The sequence below is a fragment of the Musca domestica genome, unplaced genomic scaffold, assembly GCF_030504385.1.
Source record: "Musca domestica strain aabys unplaced genomic scaffold, Musca_domestica.polishedcontigs.V.1.1 2, whole genome shotgun sequence".
Lineage (NCBI taxonomy): Eukaryota > Metazoa > Arthropoda > Insecta > Diptera > Muscidae > Musca > Musca domestica.
The window spans coordinates 12,370,657-12,392,902 of NW_026712249.1; positions in this window are offsets into that span (position 1 = coordinate 12,370,657).

Below are 22,246 nucleotides of genomic sequence, written 5' to 3' on the forward strand. Positions count from 1 at the left end.
TAACTCCTTTAACATTTGCAAATGCAATAAATTCGTAATGGGAATGAGGAGAATGAGTAGAAAATTTTGTTGTAGTGCAAGAGTGGATATTAATGTCCTGTATTGTGTATGAGGGTATGTATGTATGTGTGTGTATATCTATATGTATTCCGAACATTCTCTATATACTCCGGGCAGAAAAAAAACTAGTTTTTCACTGTTAGTTTACATAGCAAAAATTTCATGGTTTATTGTTGTTCAGAATATTTTCCACTCATTTACAGCCGGAAAAAATCGCCATGCCATACAGAGGCGAGTATATTTTAACCCTTTAGACTAATGTGACTTCGAGTGGAATTCTGACTTTTCTCTCAAATTTTAAGCTCTTTTTTATCTCACTTTTGTATTATTAATATTCGTAATTAAAGTTTTGAAAATGACAAAACTATTCGAAAATCTGTCATTAACAGAACAACACACAAAGCGTTCGTTGCTCGATTCGTATAGTTCTTTAATTGAAAAGCACACACACACATTTACAAGAATTCGCACATAAATAGAATATCGGGATAAATCTTTAGTTATTATTCAAGTACTCTTCATTAATATATTTATATAAAATTTAAGAAGATAATACAGTGGAATGTGCAGAGAAAAAAATTATTGAATTTTATTTTTTCCGGAAATTAAAATTTATTTCAAAATAATTTTTGAAATTCTACCAGAGAGATAAAATATGGCCAACAGAGATATAATAAGTAAAAAATCAGCTAAGTTTGACCGGGCGTCCCCACATTGAAAGAACTTGAAAATGCCAAAAAAATTGTCGAAAAATGTAATCATCAAATATCGAATAACGGGGGGTACCGTTATATGAGGGATGATCGTGTATATATAAAGACAATTCTTTTTCAGGGGGTAGAATACTCCAAAGGAACCCCTTGTGTTAATTTTCAGACATATCGATTGAAAAATGTGGCTAAAATTATCAAAATACCGAATATAGGGGGGTACCGTTGTATGGGGTAAAGTTCCAGGGGGTAAAGTACTCAAAAGGAACTTCTTGTTTAGGTATTCACACAAGGTGACTAAAATCATCAAAATACCGTATATCGGGGGGCACCAAATATGGTAGACCGATATAGCCCATCTTCGAACTTCGAACCTGCCTGCAGACAAAAGACTGACCTGTGCAAAATTTTAGCTTCCTATCTTAATTTATGATTATAAAGCGTGAAACGACGTACGGACTGGGCTAAATCGTCTTAGAATCTAACGCTGCTCAAGAATATATACTTCTGTAGGTCTCAAATTATTATTTCGATGAGTTACAAACGGAATGACGAACTTAATATACCCTCGATACTATGTATGGTGAAGGGTAAAAAAGCTCCCGAGGAAAATTAATTATGTCCTAACATCAAATTACATTTTGTCTCAAAACTCTTCTTCTTCTTCTCTTATAATAAATAAATAAATGCTTGTGAAGATTGAAAGTCAATTGCCACTTAGCATGAGTTGGTGTGCCGACTGATATATATCCTCAACATATGACCATATTCATGGGTATAAAGAGTTTTCCAAAAAGAGGTGTTATTGTGGCAATCGTACACATTTTTTTTTTTATTTTATTTCATAATAAATTTTATTATTTTTTATTTATTTTTTTTTTAATAAAGGGAAAGTAAATCCGTTAATAAGAGCCATATACTTTTAATACAATTTTTCAAACTTTATCATGCAAGGTGTTAAAACACAAAGTAGCGGTGGCCAATTGTAATCACCCCTTCGAGAAATGAGACGGCCCGAAAACTTTTCCTGCAATAGGGACTTTTTTAATGTGTTTTTGGAACATGCCTCCTTCTTATTGGACTTCGATCATAAAAAAATTACTAATTTCTTTAGAGGGCAATCCATCCATCTAGCAGTCGATTCAACCTCATTTTCGAAAAAGTAAGGTCTTACCTGAATAGTAATGTGCCCCATTAGTCAGTTATTTATTAATGGAATTTCGCATAATTTTATTAGATTTCAAGAACCCAATAATCAAAGACAAGACGTTTTTGATGATGGGCCGGCTTGAGTTTCTGTATTGGCTAAACTTTATAGCTCCGTAAGACCCAAGTCTTTATGCAAAATTACACCGGTTTTTTGTGGAAGAATGAGGAATAGACTTACTTCGGTTTGGTTTATTACTTTGAGTTTTCAGCAACAATTAGACCCATTTAAAGATATGGGTATTTAGAGATCCTTTTTTTTAATTTTTATACTTTTAGTGGATGCAGCAGAAGGATTGGATCGACACTTCTGATCTAACCAATGTGTCTTACATTTGTACTTCTCGGATCATCCAATTTTACAAATCTTAATATTCTTTTCAGTGCCAGGTCGGGTGCGAAAATGGACAAAATCGGTCCACTCTATAAAGTACCTCCCGAAAAAAGGGTCAATATTGTGAATAGTCATAACACTTATAAACTTTGAAAAAAGAGTTTTATTGACTTTGAATTTCGCACATCCCAATATTTCTACCAACACCAGCTCTGCTGTACAGACGAAATATATAGGACGACTCCTTCTGGTAAATGTTGATAAAAATTATATCTCTCATAAAATACGAAATAAGCAGCCGATCCATGCATCCCAATATTTCTACTTACACAAAATCTGTTGTGAATATGGAAGATAACTCTTTCTGGTACCTCTCCCACAAGGGGTCAAAGGGTCAAATTTTTGAATAATTATTAATCTTTTAACAAGCGAAATAATAGTTCGATTGTCTTCGATGTTCGCACATTTCAATATTTCTATCAACACAAGATCTGGTATAAATACAGGATGAGATAAAAAAAAGTCAAATGCTATGATTTTTACATTTTTTTTAATTTTATTGAATGAAAGCAAAAATGTCGGAAATAGCATCAAATTTTAGAATAAGTTTAGATTTGTTCGAATTGGTCACCTTTGGCACGAATAATGGCCAATAAAACCGTCACACGCTGCCCGAATGTTACTCTGCGGTAGTGACGAAGCGCTTGCTTGAGGTTGCCGACACGTTGGTATTTTTTAGTGCCAACCTTGTTTTTCAAAATACCCCAAACACAACAGTCCAACGGATTGATATCCGTAGATTTTGGTGGCCATTGTGCGCTGAAAATGAAGCGAGGAACCTCATTTTGTAACCATTCTTGGATGGCGCGTGCTGAGTGCGATGGTGCTGAGTCCTGTTGCAATGTCCAAAGTCTGCGGGCAAAATGTTTGCGTGCCTCCAGAATGTTTTCGCTATAATATTCTGATGCCACGGTCGATTAATACGAGCGGAGAGCGATCATCGGCTGTTATGGCGGCCCACGCCATCAACATGGCCAGAGCTTGAGTTCTGGTGGCCAACCGAAGGTGCACATTTTCAGCTGACACGTTCATTTTGCTTGTTTACAAACTGGTGGTCAATGAATGTTTTCTCATCGGCCCAGCAATTCAACGAAGCAACTCTTTAGCTCTTTTGAGTCCATTTTCTTTCTATTACGGTGTAAGTTCTTTCACTTTTTGGAATTTCAATGGCTCAGGGTAACCGAGCTCATTTTTCAACATTTGCCAAATGGAATATTGCGATATGTTCAGCTCACGACCCATATTGCGGCCACTGCGCCGCGGGCTTCGATCAAGTAGCTTCTTTACTTTTCGAACCATTTCTGCTGATGTTGCTGTTCCGTCCTTCTTAAGTACACTTTCTTGACGTCGGGCTACGCTACCAGTATCACGGTAACGAGCTATGGTGAGAGACACAAAAGATTTATTTACATGTAAATGCTGGAGTGCTCTAACGATAGCCACTTGTGGTTGTCCAACCAAATATAAAGAAATCACACTATCACGCTTGAATTCCATAGCGAATAACTTTTTTCTGGAAAATTCTCCCCAAAAGTGGACCTATATTGCCCACTTTTCCACAAAATAATTCAAATAATGGGATAATTCAAAAATTGGGATTTGCAAAGTTTGCTCGAAATTAGAAGACTCTTTCTTTTTTTGTTATTTTCTGTGAAAATGTTGACCTTTTGTGGGGTAGGTGCCCGAAGGAGTGCACTGATATCGTCCATCTCCGAACTCGATCTAAGTTTGATAATAATATTACCATCAGAGGGACGAACGGACAGCTATTCCTAGATCGACTCCAAATGTCCTTAAACGGAATTGATCCAAAGAGACCAAGGGTCTAAAAATGTTATTTCGATAATACACGATTTTGCCTTATCAAATTATATGTACCCTCGGCAGCCATATGGCTGAGGGTAAAAAAAGTCCACCAACACCTGTGTGATGGATGGTATTTATTCTCCAACTTGCGGTGTGGATGTGGATATTTTCTACTCATAGAAAATATCTATATCCTTATAGAAAATATCCAAGACCGTAGCTCAATTTAAGAGCTGACTATAGAATATAATGGAATTAATTGCTGAATAAAATTGATCCCACTGTTCATCATATAATATTTGCAGGTTAATTTCTCGTATTCATACACACTTATTTACTCTCCTTATTTTTGCATATGTATTAACAATCATTATTAAGTATATATATATGCATTCGTATATATAGACATATATTATATACATATATGAATGCAGTTTATTTCGAAAAGAGTTAAATCAAATCACAGAACTGCAAAGTTTTGCGAACAGACAAGATGCGTGCAACGGACATTTCTAATTTAAAGTAATTTTCCAACTTCAAACAACAACAGCAGCACACATGCACGCACACACCTAGCGCACTTTTTGGTTAATGAATTAGAGAAACACACAGTGGCAGGTTAATATTTAGGAAAAAAAAAAACCAAAAAACTCGAAAGAGAGAAGAGACCACCGCTAAACACCACCCAACTGACATGTGTGGGTGGAAAGTGTATTTTTTTTTTTTTGAATTCTCACCACTACAGTTGGTGATTTTGTAAAATTGTTTTGGATCAAGGTTTTGTAACATATTGAAAAAAGAACGATATTTACATAACATTCTATGTCAAACATCCTTGAAAAAACTGTCTGTAACTGTATGGGTCCAGGATATAAACCCCATTTATCTCCTGGCATTTGATTGATTTTAGCCACATTTTTCCGCGGCAGTTTCTCACATACGCGTATAGTTTTTAGGTCCTAAGATATTGGCCAAAACATGCCTTGTCCTTTAAACCGCTTTTTCAAAAATTAAATTTTTCACAAAATTTCTTCAATGAAATGCTTACATATTCTGAAAGTAGAAGGAATCACCTATTTAACGATGCCTTCTATATATGCGTATTCTTTTTATATCCTGAGATATTGGCTGACACATAATATAACCTTTAAAATCGATTTTTTCAAAAAAAGATTTTTTCTCAAAATTTCTACAATGAAATAATTATGTAAACGCATATTCGGAAAGAAGAAAGAGTCGTCTTTCTAACAATATACGCCTATCCTTTTTAAATCCTGAGATATGGGCTTAAATATATTTTGTCTTTTAAAATCATTTTTTTTCGGAACATTGATGCAAATATTTCGGCATATAATGGAAAATAGAGATTTCTTCTCTTGGGTGACTTATGGTAAACTTTGATGAAAAATATTTTTGTATTTGATGTTATCTTTCTAAAATGATAATTTGTTATGGATTTTTACACAAATTCACACAAATTGCGGCTTTAACCCTAAAATGTGATTTTTATACACAGGGTGAGATGAAAAAACTGCAACCAACTTTAGACCGCTGTCACTTCCAAGCCACTCGTCCGACAGCTGTTAAAATTATTTCAGTGACAGCTCATTATATTGTTTACAAGCGTACAAAAGCATTTTGGTAAGAATTTTCCAGAAAAAAAATTATTCGTGATGGAATTCAAGCGTGATAGTGTGATTTCTTTTTATTTGACTTGAAAACCACAACCACAAGTGGCTATCGTTAGAGCACTCCAACATTTAAATGTGAATAAATCTTTTGCGTCTCGTACCATCGCTCGTTACTGTGATACTGGTAGAATAGCCCGACATCAAGGAAGTGGACGGAAGAAACCAGCAACATCAGCAGAAATGGTTCGAAAAGTAAGGAAGCGACTTGATCGAAACCCGCGTCGCTGTGACCGAAAAATCGCTCGTGAGCTGAACATATCGCAATATTCCATTCGGCAAATATTGAAAAATGAACTCGGGGTAAAGCCAAAAGAAAGAAAATAGACTCAAAAGAGCTAAAGAGTTGCTTCGCTTGGCCGAAAGTGGTGAACTGCCGAGTTTGGGTTTCTCCGATGTTTAGCTGTGTGTAAACAAACAAAATGATCGTATTTACTCGTCAAAGAGGTCAGCTGAAAATGTGCACCTTCGGTTGGCCACCAAAACTCAAGCGCCGGCCAGGGTGATGATGTGGGATGCCATAACAGCCGGTGGTCGCTCTCCGCACGTATTAATCGAATACATGCCGGGTATTATCGCGAAAATATTCTGGAGGGTGAATTAAAGCCTTGGGCACACAGACAACATTTTGTCCGCAGATTAAGGATATTCCAACAGGACTCAGCACGCAATACGCTCCACCCAAGAATGGTTACAAAACGAGGTTCCTCGCTTCATTTCCAGCGCACAATGGCCACCAAAATCTCCGGATACCAATCCGTTGAACTATTGTGCCTGGAGTATTTTGGAAGGTTGGTACTAAAAAATACCAAAGTCACCTCAAGTAAGCGCTTCACCGGGAATGGGCCAAAATACTACAGAGCAACATTCGGACAGAGTGTGACGGTTTCATTGGCCGTTTGAGGGCCATAATTCGTGCCAAAGGTGAACAATTCGAACAAATCTAAACTTTTTCTAAAATTTGATGCTATTCCCGATATTTTTTGCTTTCATTCAATAAAATTTAAAAAAATGTAAAAATTGTGGCGACGAATTTCTAATACCTACATACCCAAGTTCAACAATGAAATAGTAATCTTAGTTCCAAATTTCACGATTTCAAGTCAATTGGTTCTCCAAAATTAAAGTTCTACCAAATTAAGTACCATTTAGTACACATAAGTACAAATTTCCAAAACTTCCTCCATACATCTGTCCTACAATGCAAAAGTTATCTTTTTTTCAAATTTCAGTATTCCGGCCATATCCAAATGGTAATGGTACCAAATTTAGTACCATTTAGTACTTTTCGTGCACATATGTATACATTTCGAAAACTCCCTCCATATCACAATTCTGCACTTCGCCAGTAATGTTAATTTAAAATTTCAGGATCCCAGCTCCATTCGTTCCACCAAATACAAATTGTACTAAATTTAGTACATTTTAGCACTTTTCGTATACATTAGTACACTCTTCCAAAACTACCTCCTAGAATTCCAAATTTTAAGTTTATAGCTCAAACCGTTCACATGATACGAAATGGTAACAAATGTAGCACATTTTAGTACTTTTCGTACACCAAAAACCCTTTGGTACATCTATCACACACTCCATCAGTCACCCTCGTTCCAAATTTAAGGGTTCCAACTCTACTGCTTCCTCATATACAAGGGGTTTCATATTTGGTACCTTTTAATACTTTTCGTACCGTTCTAGTACGAATTTCCAGAAACCTAGCACTTCGGGTCAGGAGTGAACCTCACCCAAAATTTTAAGATTTCATCTGGGCCTTGATGAATACTGTAGTCAGTCAGTCAATTAAATTACTCTACTCTAAATAGGCAGGTAGGGTACATTTGTTGCCTATTTATCCAGACTTAAATCCAATACCTGAAACATCGAGAAACACAAGTAACTTCCTGATGTAACACGGCCGCCAATACCGCCATGACAGTGAAGCGTAATGCGTAACGTTGAGAAAACTTGGAATTTTCATGTTGTTGCAACAACTCCGAATGCCTGTCCAGCCGTGATGTTGGCAATTGTGGACGTCATGGCCAAGTAGATGGCGCGTAATAGTAAAACTCCACAACAACAATGAAGTCGGGCAGCGGCAACGCAACACAACAGCAATTATCCAACCATATAAAGTAGGCTTTGTTTTCCCTCGTTTCTGTTTCTGTTTCTGTTTTTTTTTTCGTTTCTGGAAAACGACAATGCGTATCCAGGAAAGGCTTGACGCACAGCAGCGAATATAAATCCAAAAGCAAAAAAACTCCTTCCTTCAGAATAAAACTGGCAACTGGATGCATGCATGCACGCACGATATGTGTCATATATGTGTGTGTGTGTGAGCGTGTGTGTATATGTTGTGGAGGACAAGTGTTGTGGAAGGATGCGGATGTAGTAGTAATGGGCAAATAAGTAATTTCCCGGCTATTGTGCGAATGTTGTTCTACTTGCCGGCCTTGTTGTTGTTATTGTTGTTGAACACAGATTTGTTTGGAACTTCAATGAGTTTTAAGTGAAAAATTGTTGTCGAATAAAAAGGGTTAAATTTAAAACTCACAAAACTCAAAAAAGCAAGGACTTTAAAAACATTCCGACGAGACCTACACACACACACACGCACTCACATGCATACCACGTCCACACACAAATACTGCTGACAAAGCATAGGAAGTTGGGCCAACTCCAAATTGGACTAAAACCAGTTTGGTCTGCAAGTTTTTTTTTTTTGTTTGAGATCGTCGTCGCACCGAGTGCGTGAATTACATTAACTACAAGGATTCATGGACACGAAGGATTCATATGCATGTTTGTACATGCGTGTGTTAATTTGTTAACAGGATAGCTGAGGATATGGCTAAGTTTATGAAAAACTAGTGTAGTTTTGTATACCGAGGACTTTTTGACATTAACATCGCGTCGCAAAAATTGGGGTTGAGCTAAACTATTTTTCATTGTTTTCGATAAAGAAATTAGACTCATTTTTCAACATTTATTTTCAAAAAAATGGAAGGAAAAGGAAACACCCTTCTTTGATTTTTTTTTTTTTTTTGGTTTGTATATAGCTTTGTTATACTTTAGAAAAAGGTGGGGGGGGGGGGGGGGTTAATTGGATGTAATAATTATCCACATATGTCAGCACTAGGCATAACTGTTAAACGACAATTAGATCAATAAAATGCTTGTAGACTGTAGTAAGAAAAATATAAATCGAATCAATCGGTATTGCCGACAGCTGCATACCCTCAGACAATGTTCGATATTTTGCATGCGTTATTCAAATTATTTACCCTTCTATAAGCGGTTGCGAACGAGTGGGCCAATATTGTCCATTTCGTATCTGACATAAGTCTGATATAAATATTAAAACATGTCAGATTTGGAACATATCGACTACTTCCTTCATTTTATTTGAGATATTTCATAATTTTGCGTGAGGTACCTCATATAGCGGAATTTAAAAAAAAAAATTCCAAAATTTTCAATGTTATGTGAATAATTTTTTCGCATATTATGATAGATATAAGTATTGAAAGTTGTTACCCTTTGTGGAAGAGCTACCAGAACGAGTAGGCCGACACCTATCACTTTCACACCAATTCTTGCGTTAGAAGAAATATTGAAATGAGTGAAGTTTGAAGAGAATCGAATGCTTATTTCGCATTTGTGAGCGTTTTGTTTTTCAGAATCTTGACGACTTTGAAGGAATTCGCCGATGTATCCCATCTCCCACCAGACACCAGATCTTGTGTCGGCAGAAATATTGAGATGTACGAAATTTGAAGATGACCGGACTCTTATTTTATATTTTATAAGAGTTATGGGGGAGGTACCAGAAGGAATGGGGGAATATATTTTATCTTCACAACAGATTTTGTATTGATACGAGCATTGGAATATGCGGAGTTTAAAGGTAATCGGATGCTGATTTCGCTTTTATTAATATTAAAATTTTTCCCCCTTGTGAGGGAGGTACCACAAGAAGTAGACCGATATAGCCCATCTTCACACCAGATCTGAGTTGGTAAAAGTATTATAATGTGTGTTATTTCAATACAATCGGACTCTCATTGCACATTTTGTAAGACTTACAATTATTCCATATTTTGACCCTTTGTGGGGAAGGTACTTAATGGAGAGGGCCTAAATTGTCCATTTTCGCACCTGATCTTAAACTAGTGAAAATATTAGGATTTGCAAAATTGTACAAAATCGGATTATCCTTTTTTATTCTATAAAGTAAATTATTTTCTTTGAAAATGTTGATCTTCGAACCCGATCTAAGTTTGACAATAATGTTACGATATGCCAAATTTGGACCAAATCGGATACTCTCTTCGAAAGTTATCGTGCGCACCAGCCAGCTAGCCGGTCAGACAGACAGACGGACGGAAAGACAACCTTATATAGACTCCAAATGTTCTGAACTGGATTTGGTCCAAAGAAACCTAGGGTCTAAACCTGTCATTTCGATGATGTCGTATCAAATGATCATGTTGTAAATCGAATGAAATCCATTTTTCAAAAGACTTCAAGATAAGAAAATTGGTTCCCCATAATCGTGCGTGATCGTATAATTTCTAAAGTTTTTAGTCTCATTTTTGTCCCTAAGTTGATCTACAAGGGCCTTACTGGTTCCATGGCATAGGAAGTATTCTTGCAACACCTTTCCAACAATAATCTTAGGGTAACACTCCGACATTTAAAATAGCGTAGGATGGAATTTTATTGATATCGCTTTCTCCAATATGAATAAAAACCCTTACATCAGAGTTGATGTCGAGAGACCAGTGAATGTTGCCACAAGTGTCCTGCGCTTAAGCTATGAGAAATCATGGTTAGGTCATTAACCAGGGAGAAAATTTCACCGGGTTTGGTGGAGTATGGACGTTGCTCTTCTTCGGAGAACTGGAAGGAGGTCCTATAATAGGGCCAGCAAAACTAATTACTTATTCTAACGTGTGTTAAAGAAGCATAAACGTAGATCTTTGATTAGCTTTTGTAAGAGGGGGTATAGGAGAATAACAAGCTACTCCAAAGTTTGATGGACGACAATACCTTTTACCCGATACATAGCCAACCCCTATGCCATCTTGCAGGAGATTTCAAAGGTTTGTTTTGTCGTGCTTCACTCCTAGTCTGTGGAAAGAAGTTATTGTCCTTTGTTCCCAAAGCCGGGGGACATGTTCAGACATTACCCAAAGACTATCGACAGATTAGCCTTTTTTTCCTTCCTTTTTTACTGGAGATGAAAATTTGTTTAATTTTAATTGTAAATGCCAATGTCAAAGATCGACAAGCGGATACAGCCCAACGCGAAGTTGTGTGATACATTAAGATATATATATAGAAAACTCCAACTTTGATTTCCTCGAAATAGAGGGTGTTTTTAAGAATGTGAAGTTGGAATCGATTCATAATGCTCTCTATTTCTTTGGTATTTGTATTCTATCCTGATTGAATGAATTGATGTTTGTTAAAAAGAAAAAAATCAATTCGAGCTTAGGAAGGACAGTCAGCAGAGGGAAGCCGCAGAGAGGAGTTCTCTCGCTTTGGATTTTGGTGATTAACGAAATACTTGTGAATTTCGATAAAAAGGCAGTCGCTTATGCTAATGACGTAGTGGTGCTGATTTCTTCCAATTATTACTGACCTAATGTAAAGTGCATTCTGGAGTTACACTGAATCTCTCTTCGTATATTAACAACAGAGCAGTGAAATAACAGACTGACTGAGATTCAAAGTCCAGACGAAACGGCTGAAGCTAGAATCCAGTATTTTTGCACGGGGGTCAATCTTGGTGCGTGGGAGTGCGACAAGAGAGGGTTTTTCGAAATACGTAGAATTTAATATAAATTGGACAAATGAAATAAGTTAGAATACTGAAATTTGGAATGAGAGCCCCCGATGGAGTACAGGATAGATGTACCAAAGAGCTTTTTTACGAAAAGTTCTTGAATGACACTAAACTTCTAAAATGGTACCATTTGTGGACGGATAGAGCTAAAAACTTGAAATGTAGTTTGATAATCACAATTGGAAAGTAAGTTTGTTAAATAAAAGTGGTTTTGGAAATATGTACCAAGTGTTCGAACTCTACTAAATGGTACAACATTTGGAACAGTATATTTTAAGTTGAAGTTCATCCCTTCATGGAATTTTCGAATTTTTAACATTTTGTATTGAGGTCCACGTTGTTGATAGGTTTGTGATAAATATGTATTAAATATTATTATATTGGGTGTAATCTGAAATTTGGTTTCGGAAATGTGTACTATAATTGTACGAAAAGTGCTACACTTTGGTATTGGGTGAACATATTGGGAATTGAGATTTGGAGGTGGTTTTTAAAATATGAACCATAATTGTACGAAATGTACTAAATAGCGTATTGGGTGAAGCGAAAAAGCTGAAATCCCGAAATTTGATACTGATGGTGGTTTTGCAAATAAATCCTTTATTTTATTTTTATTGTAGGTGAAAAATTGGATCTAAACTCCTGAAATTTGATATAGATTTCTCCGTTGGTGTTTGGGTTTATTATTTGGAGTTGGTACTAGAAATGTGTACTACCAAATGTAGTAAATGGTATAGGGTGAGGGAATAAATCTCAAATACCAAAAATTGTATATAAAGTGGCGATTTTGGAAAAGGGAGGTACCATAATTGTTTGAAAAGTACTCTTGTGGTATCTGGGATTGAGATATAGATATGAAAACGTGAAATTTTATATTGCGTTACCTGTTGGTGTCATGGATTTAGATATGGAACGGCTTTGAAAGCGAGTGCTAAAATTATACAAGAAGTTCGAAATGTTACTAAATTTGATATTGAGTGAAGGTATAGAACTGGAATCTCGAAATTTGACATTGAGGTCTCTGTCGGTATCTGGTGGTGGTTTTGTAAATGTGTACTATAATTGTTCGAAAAGTGCCTGGGATCGAGAAAGGTATATTATTTTGGATATGTGTATTAAATGTTGGGTTTACATATAAAGACGTTGAAATAGTTTTGGACCTAAAAAAAATACAATTACAATATCGTATAGCTAACATATATATTTTAGCCGATATGACGACAAGATTTTTTTTTTTGGGCGAAGAACGATTTTGAGGAATTTTTTTACGTCGAATAGAATTGTCCTAAACTTAGATCCGGTGCTAAAATGGGAAATATCGGTCAATATATTTCATTCAAACTCCGATTTTCGTATCAGTATATCCAAAATTAATTAAAATATTAAGATGTACTAGTACTGATACTCCGCTTGCTTCTCTATAAATTGAAATATTAAAGAGACTGCATTTCAGAAGTTTTTCCCTTTTAAATTTATGTAATAAAGTCAAAATTATTGAAATATGGAAGCAAATACTGTCCTGTATTTTCTGCTTGGTTTTATCCTACAAGGCATTTTTTAGAAAATTTGTAATACTTTCCTCCTTTTGGACTTCGGTAAAAATTTGAATTTTATAATTATTTTTGTAGTCATTGTCAACTTCCGTAGTTAAATCCTACTGCCATGTAAATATGGCATGTGCTGTTTTCCATGAAATGCCTCTAATGAAACTATAGTTTCCTGTTTGAAATTAGACCATTTCTTAGAAGTTGCCAAGGAGTTCTCATTACTTCTCATTTTTTTATAAAATAAACAAACGAAAAAAACAATTAAAATTCAGTACTCATCCTGCTGCATTAGCATATATGTATGTCTAATTCCATTTCATTGGCAAGGGAGTACTCCACTTGTTGTTGTTATAGTACCACCTTTGCTCATGCCATCACTCTTAAAAGAGCTGTCATTAGCAACACCATAAGTGCTGCGGCAGGAGGGGTTGCAACAGTCGAAGCAACATATGACTTGTTGTTGTTGTTGGATGAAACATGCGTGTTAATTTAATAAGAACCATTGTTTTACACAGTTACAAACCTGGCTACATTTGAAACCACACACACACCCACATGGGCTTACTCAATTTTATGGCTTAGAGAATAAATAGAATGTGAGGATGGATGGATGTGCGCTTTCATGCAATTTATGCTACAAAGTAATGTCTATCATTTGTAGTCGAAAACATAAATGTAAATGTGTTTAATTTTATGTTTTTCTTAATTTTTCCTTAATCTCAAACAAATCATCCTCCCTCTCTCTTGTTGTTTATATAATTTTAAAAATTTTAATTGATTTTTGCTCAAAGCCCATTTCCGCAGATGTCTCTTTGTTTTAGTGTATTTTTCGGTAATTTTTATAGGAATTTTCACATGAATTTTATTGTCACATCTAATCCTTTGTAGCCTAACCGCGCTACATGTCGTTATTGTTCTTAATACTTTCTTTGGAGAGAGTGTGTGTGTGTGTGCGTGCGTGTGTCGCTGTGGCATTTATGTTTGCATGTATGTTTACCGCCGGTCTGTTGCTTTATGATTTGTTTACATACCGTGTATGTTGCGTGCCTCTGCTGCTGCTGTCTCCTTTGATGTTTAAACGCCACGTGTTGGCTGGCTGCCTGGCTTTGGTTACGAAGAGATTTTCTCTTCATCACCCCTTTTTCGTGGATTTTATGCTGTGCAGACTTACTTTGCAGATTGTATTCTCGTTCTCATATTGCCGGTCACTTTATGTTTTATTGGAGTTCTCTTTGAAAATTGTAACATGAAAAATACAGGGTCCGACATTCAATTTGGAAAGCAGTACTTTGTGTGATTTTATGCACAAACTGGTGGTATAGAAAGAAATGAATTAAAGAATACATTGGATAAGGCAAAATCTTTCAAAAAATTAGAAAAAAAAAAACACATCGTTATTACACTGTGCTACAAATTTCAATTTTTTCAATAAATACGGAAAAAATCTAGTAAATTATGAAATTAGAGCTAAACAAATAGAGAGTATCAGTCGTTTATTCAAATATATTTTGACATGTTTTATTATTATTCAAAATTTTGACCCTCCGATGGAGTAGAACAATATTGTCCATTTAATGTGTATAAACTTTTTGAAAAAGCTCAACTTTTTTGGGAAGTCTCCAGAAAGGGTGGGTCAACATACCCCATAAAAAGTGGGGAAGGTACCAACGGGAGTGGCCACATAAATGTCATATTCAGATCAGATCTCATATTGTAATATGCCCAATTTAAAGAAAATAAATAATTATTCAAAAATTTCACCTATTGTGTACCGATGGAGATATAATACTCCATAATAGATCTTGTGTAATATAATGTTGTTTCAAGTTGCCTAATGTTTGTTATCTCAAAATATTGATGCGTCGTGGGGGAGGTATTAGAAGGCAAAGTTCGTTCCATCCGTTCCTCATACCTGATCATGTTGGATGTGGGAAATTTGATGACACGTACACACATTTTGTAATAATTATTATTATGCAAAATGTTGACCTGTTGTGGGGGAGGTATTAGAAGATGTGCGAAATTTAAAGAAAAGCTGATCCATATTTCGCATTTTATGAGCGTTTTAGATATTCCAAATTTTGACCCTTTGTATCGAAGGTATTCAAAGAAGTGGTCCAACATGTCCCATCTTCACATCATATCATGCTTTGGTAGAAATATTGGGATGTGCGAAGTTTGAAAATAATCGGATGCATATTTCGCTTTTTATGAGCATTTTGGTTATTCAAATTTTGACCCTTTGGGAGGAGGTACCAGAAGGAGTGGTCCGCTATACTCCATTTTTACACCCTATTTTTTTAATGATAAAAATATTTGTATTTGCGAAAATTTAAGAAAATCTGATTCATATTTCGCATTTTAGATATTACAAATTTGGACCCTTTGTGGGAGAGGTACTAGAATGATAGTATTTTCTTCATGGATAGAAATCTTTCCGACAGAAGATGTTTTATATAAAGGGGCCTTATATTAAAAAAGGATAATGAAATTAAAAACGTATCTCTGAACTAAAATGTGTTCTACGCAACAAATCCAAGTTTTGGTATACATTGAAAATCTTCATTTTGATGAGATCATCCACACTTTTCACCGGTTTTTTTTCTAATTTGGCATATGAAGCTCATAATGGGTACTATCTCACATGACAGAAAATTTTCTATGCAGATTCTGGTTTTTCCAAAGCCCCCACATAACTGTTCATCCCTATATTCGAAAATTTGATAATTTAAGCGACATTATACAGAGGTCCACGTTTTTATACAGACCCCCTCCCGAAATTCGGTATTTTAATGATTTGTGTCGCATTACGGAATTAGTTTTAATGGATTTTTTTCAAATTTGGTATTTAGAGTACGTAACGGACGGGAATTTTTGACCCATTGTCATGTACTAAAAGGAGTAAAATTAGTTCGTCCATTTTCTTATCCTAAGGCTTAATAGGGGACGTACATGGAGAAGTGGACCGATATCCATCTTCAAAAATAATACGATGCACCAAATTTAGACTAAATGGAATACTCCCTTCGAGACAGACATCGCTAAATCGACTCCAAATAACCTGAAAAGATTTCGTCTAAAGAGACCCAGGGTCTACAATTATTTTGGCAGTATCAAATGTCATATACCTCGTAAAGCCATATGGCTAGGATAATTCGTATTGAAAATAGGCTACACAATTCACATTGGAGTCTGACCCACATATATGAGTAAATCTCAATTTCCGCTGTTTTGAAGATTTTAACTAAAATATTTAATTCAATTATATGGAATTTCACATTTCAGGTTCTCAATTTTATGATAATTTTGTATAATCCCCAAATAACCTCTCCTACGGATCTAAAGTATTTCGAATGTCTCAGGTGTATTATAATTTGACTTTCCAGGCTCTTCAAAAAAAAAAAAAATAATAATAATGTTGGCTTCATGATGTATATGGCTATCCTGATGTAAGATATATTGAAGATTTCGTTGTAATTTCAAAATCGGATAAAAAAGTCAGAATGCGTTGTGATTTTTTCTGAATATTGGTCTGCATTTCCTAATAAGCTTCATATAGCGGGTCGTGCCGAATATGGATGTTTCGCAGTGACTAGGCTCCATTAAAATGGTTGATTTTGGAAATTCATCAGGTTGAATATACCCTTCCAAAAAAATATTGAGGTTTGAAATAACCCTAATATAACAACGAACGAAATTGGAAACATTTTAATATCAAATTGTCTGTAATTTATTAGGATCCATGTTTTGGTGTAGTCCTCAAGTTAAAAAATGTCAGCCGGTTTTGCCGACAGATGCATACCATAAGTTAATATTTGTTAATTTACATATATATTGATTTTCGTTATGATTTTCCTAGTTTTTTCCCTGTATGGGGAGGTTCCGAAAGAGTTGCTTATAGTGTCCATTTCATATCTGCCAGATGATCCATATTTGGCCTAGATCGGCTTCTTCCTGACTTGTCATATTTATTCAAAACGTTGATCTCTCTTGAGGGAGGTACCAGAAGGAGAGGATCGATAAATTCCATATTGTCATTAGATGTCTGGTTGAGATTAAATATTTAGATAAACCAAGTTTGAAAAGAATCGCTGAGTTGTTTCGCGTAGGATTAATGGAATGCTTATTTCGAATTTTATTTTTAATTTTAAAAATAAGGTTTTTTTCAAATTATTTTTTCGTTAGTTTTATTTAGTTTTGTCGGTGAGTACAAAAATAGAGTATTGTTTAAGAAAATTGAATTATGAATTACTCTACACATCTACCATAAAATTCGGATATAAAATAGTTAAGTAATACAGTTCCATTTGACGTTTATATGGAAGATTTATATGGTTAGATTTTTACCATGAATATATCGCAAAAATTTAGAAATGGTTGGCTAATAGCGCTCATTAGAGAAATAACACAAATGCCACGATTCACTCTATTGAAAGGGTATTTTTTAATCTCAGAGCCATTGCTGCAATTCAAAGAGATCCCAACTACATCTCTTTCCCTATAGCATTTGCAGAGAGCTAATAATTGCAGAGTGCAAGCAACTGCAACAAAATCCTACAGAGTTCAATGAGATGAGAACATTCTGTTGTTGCTAATAAAAGAAAAACAATTTACAAATAAGGCACGTGTGACAGGCGGAGCTCTGCATCCAAAAAATCGGACGAAAAAAAAAAAACAAATTACAACAAAAAAAAACAGTGAAGTGATAAAACAAAAGATAAACTACAAGTGACGACGAGCTGTCTTTTTAGACTTTTGTTTACAAAACATTTAGAAAAATGCATTCGGGGCAGCGAACGACAGTTGAGTGGGTGGCCCGCCGCCACCAGCCACCATGGAGGCCAAAAGTATGCAACACCAACAAAAACAAAAAAGCGGAGGCATTAAAAAGCCAATGTACACTGCATTAAGTCATGCGCAGAGTTTTTTAATTCGCAGCGGAAAAAGAACTCAAATAAAAATGCAAGACAAACGCAACAAAAAAAATAAGGAAATAAATTTACAGAAATAAGTGGTGCAAGAAACAAAAACAAGAACAGAAACACAGAAATGCAAAGGAGCAACAAAACGAGTTACAAAAAAACGACAACATTTTCCAGCATTTTCATTTGCTGATTTGAAATGCTACCAAATGAAAAATGGTACAACAAAAAGAGGAACGCAAACAGTCAAGGAGACTCCCTAAAAAATGAGGATTTGATGTTTCTTTTTTTTTAGAAAAATTTCGATTTTGCCCAGAGAAAATGAGGGTAATAGGGTTGCAAGAGCTTGATTTTATTTATTTCGCCTGTGTATGTAGTTGGGTGGGTGTTTCGAGTGCTATCCCGTTAGGTATGCGTGGGTGTTCTGTGTGTGTATGCCAATCCTGCTGCTGTTCTTCAGGAAAAACTAACAAAGCTCCGGGTGTTGCATTAATTAGTTATGGCAGACGATTTTGCGGTTTTCTTAGAGCTCAATGCTGTTTGATGATGTAAGACGAGAACAAACAAATGCTCTTCTCATCGGGTACAGCGATGAAAGCTTTTCAGTGTAGTTTCCTCGAATTTTATTTTATTCCACCGTTGTTGTTGCTGTTATTTTTTAGATTTAAGTCTTGTAACATTTCCTTTTTATATAGAGTTCATTTTTTGGCAAAGGAATCTTCCGTCCTCACCCTCACGGCAGCAATTGCAATTATATTTTGTGATATTTTTCTCCTTTTTATGTTTATTTAAGAATTGTGTTAGTTTGATACCCTACATTCAGCTGTGAGGTGAAATATATTTTTCCTAAAAATCGGTCACCATGAATGGGTCTAAAATTCTTGTATCTGTCATTATTTCCTGAAATTTGAACTTATGAGATCTTTACATGGTGTGCCCTATATAAAGGATATCATATGAAATTTAAGCAAATTTTAGGGCGTACCTTAAATGCCACATTTATCTAAAATTCTATTAAAAGACCGGACGATATATGTAAAGCTTCGGACATGGCTAATACCTCCAAACAATTCCAATTTTCCAGAAAATGAGCTTGAGGTTTATTGCTAGGATTATTTAAGCTAGGTTTATTTGTTTATTTAAATATTAATTAATTTCTTTCTTTTTTTACAATATCAGATCTATTTGAAAAACGAACTCACTCTTGGAGGTACCACAACCACACATGTCAAACCTTTGGATTATTATAACTCTCATAATAGGTGAAATTAGAAACTTGAAAATGAGCAAGCTAGCACAATAATTCTACGGAAATTAGATGAATGTATGTGGTTATCCTTTTTGGAGTCTCTCCTACAAACTGCCAGTATTTTTAAAATATTCCATACTTATTCAAACTTGGAATACCATAATATTTTTCTACCCTTAGCCATATGGCGAGAGAATGTACATATCATTTGATACGGCCAAAAAGTGCCGTAATTACGGTTTTAGGCCCAAGGTTTCTTTGGACCAAACACGTTTCAGGACATTTGGAGGCGATCTTGCGATGTCGATCCACGATAACTCTCGGAGGTAGAACCGATTTGGTCCAAACTTGGTACATTAAAATAGTATTATTAAACTTAGTCCGGTTTTGCCGACAGATGTATGGCCCCAGCCATGAGTTATGATTATTCAAACTCTTGACCCTTTCCGAAGCAATTGGCCAATATTGACCAATTTATATCTGACCTAAGACTGCCATAAATATTACAACGTGCCAGATTTGGACTATATTGACTACTTCCTACAATTTATATGAGATAAGGAAATCCCAAATATGTATATTCAACTTTATGCAAAATCATAAATTTCGATAAACTCCATATTCGTACCAGATTTCTGGTTAAGAGAAATATTTAGATATAGCAAGTCGTAAAATAGCACCGACTTGTTTCGCAAGTTATGAGAGGTATAAGTATTGGAAATTGTGACCCTTTGTGGATGAGGTACCTGAAGGGATTGGCATACATATTTTTGTTTTGTTTTTCAAAATCCCCAGCCCTATGTGGGGGAGGTACTAGAAGAAATGGTCTGATTTCTACCATTTCTAACATATATTATGTTGATGGAAATATTAAATTGAACCAAGGGTGAATGGAATCGGTTGTTAGTTTAGCATTTTATGAGTTTTATGGTTATTCAAAATGTTGACCCTTTGTGGGGGAGGTACCAGAAGTAGTGGGCCGATATATCCCATTTTCACACCAGACCTTGGGTTAATAAAAATATTGTGATGTGTGTAAATTGAAGAAAACCGAATGCTTATTTCAGATTATATGATCGTTCCAGAAGGAATTTTCCGATCTCTACCATCTTTGCAACAGATCTTGCGTTGATGGAAATATTGAGATGTACCAAGTCTGAATGGACTCGGATATTAATTTTGCGTTTTATGATTCTCATGAATATTCGAAATGTTGTCCCTTTGTGGGTGAGGTACTAAGAGGAGGGCACCGATATATTTTATCTTTACACCATAGATGCCCAATGTAATAGTGTTGGTGAGAGCGACAAAATAACACTGGAAGAAAAGATTTTTCTATTCATTTTATTTAGTCGTCAACGGGATAGCGACGAAAGCATATGTGTGGCGGGTGTCGTCATTTTTTTCTTTTTCTATGAAATGTAAAATTAATGAATATACATGTTTTAGTAATACTCTTGATAAATGCATTTATTTAAGTAGTTTCAAAATGTTTTTTTAAATTATATTTCTTATTTTTTTTAATGTCTTATAACATATAAAACATTGCATATCATCAAAAGCATTTTGTATCATAAAATACTTTTCAAATGACATCATTGACATATCGCAATAATTTTCAGTTTATGTGTTCACTAACAGCAGTCTCGATTACGATTAAATGTTAATATTACACAGAACTTCTGCCTGTGTAGCTTGTCTCTCCCACTCATATTTCTGCTTTCCTATTGGTTGATTGGCGATCAAACAAAAGAGCGTAAGAATACGTGTGAGTTGAAATTGCTGAAATCAGCCACTACTGGGCATCTATGCTTTACACCGTACCTTGGGTTAATAAAAATATTGTGATGTGTGTAATTTGAAGACAATCTGACTCTTACACCACATTTTATAAGAGCTATAATTATTCAAAAGATTGACCAAGTACCTGATGGAGTGGACCGATATTGTCCATTTCCGCATCTGACCTCACACTGATGTAATATCTGTTCACTACTTTTGGTACCTCCCCCACAAAATGTCAGCATTTTCAAAGAAAATAATTTACTGCACAGAAAGAGAAAGGATAACCCAATTCTGCTCCAACTTTGCAGATCGCAATATTTGCATTACAAAATCATTTCAAGAATTCCTGAGTGAAGAATTTAATTTTAGAATCTTAAACATCTTTTCAGCTCTGGCTAAAATTGGTGAATTGGTGAATCCACAAAAATTTCTTGACCACGAATCGTGGATGTTTAAACATAATTTTCAATGACTTCCATGTTAAAAATAATAGATATTTCAAATACATTTTTCAAGGACTTCCAGATTAAAAATCATAGATATTTCAAAAATATTTTTCAAGGACTTTCCGTCTAGAATCTTGCGTTTTGAGCGCATTTTCAAGGACTTTCTTTCCCAAAATCGTGGATTTGTTTAAACATATTTTTAAGGATTTTACAGCCAAGAATTTTCGATTTTAGAAATAAAATAATAATAAATAAAAATCATTGATTCTCCAAGGATTTTCTGGCCAGAATAATGGAATTTTTTAATAATCCCATATTTTCAAAAATATTTGTCAAAACCGTAAATATTTCAAATATATTTTTCAATTACTTCCTGACAAATAATCGTAGATTTTTAATTTTCAAGGTCTTCTACCCAAGAAGAAAGATTTTTTTGGACACATCTTAAAGCCATTCTAGTCAAGAATAGCCGATTAAAAAATATACTTTCTAGGCATTTCTTTATTGCCATTCCAGCCAAGAATAGCCGATTTAAAAAAAAATTTCCGGGGACTTTCTATAAAAAATTTTGCATATTCCAACTAT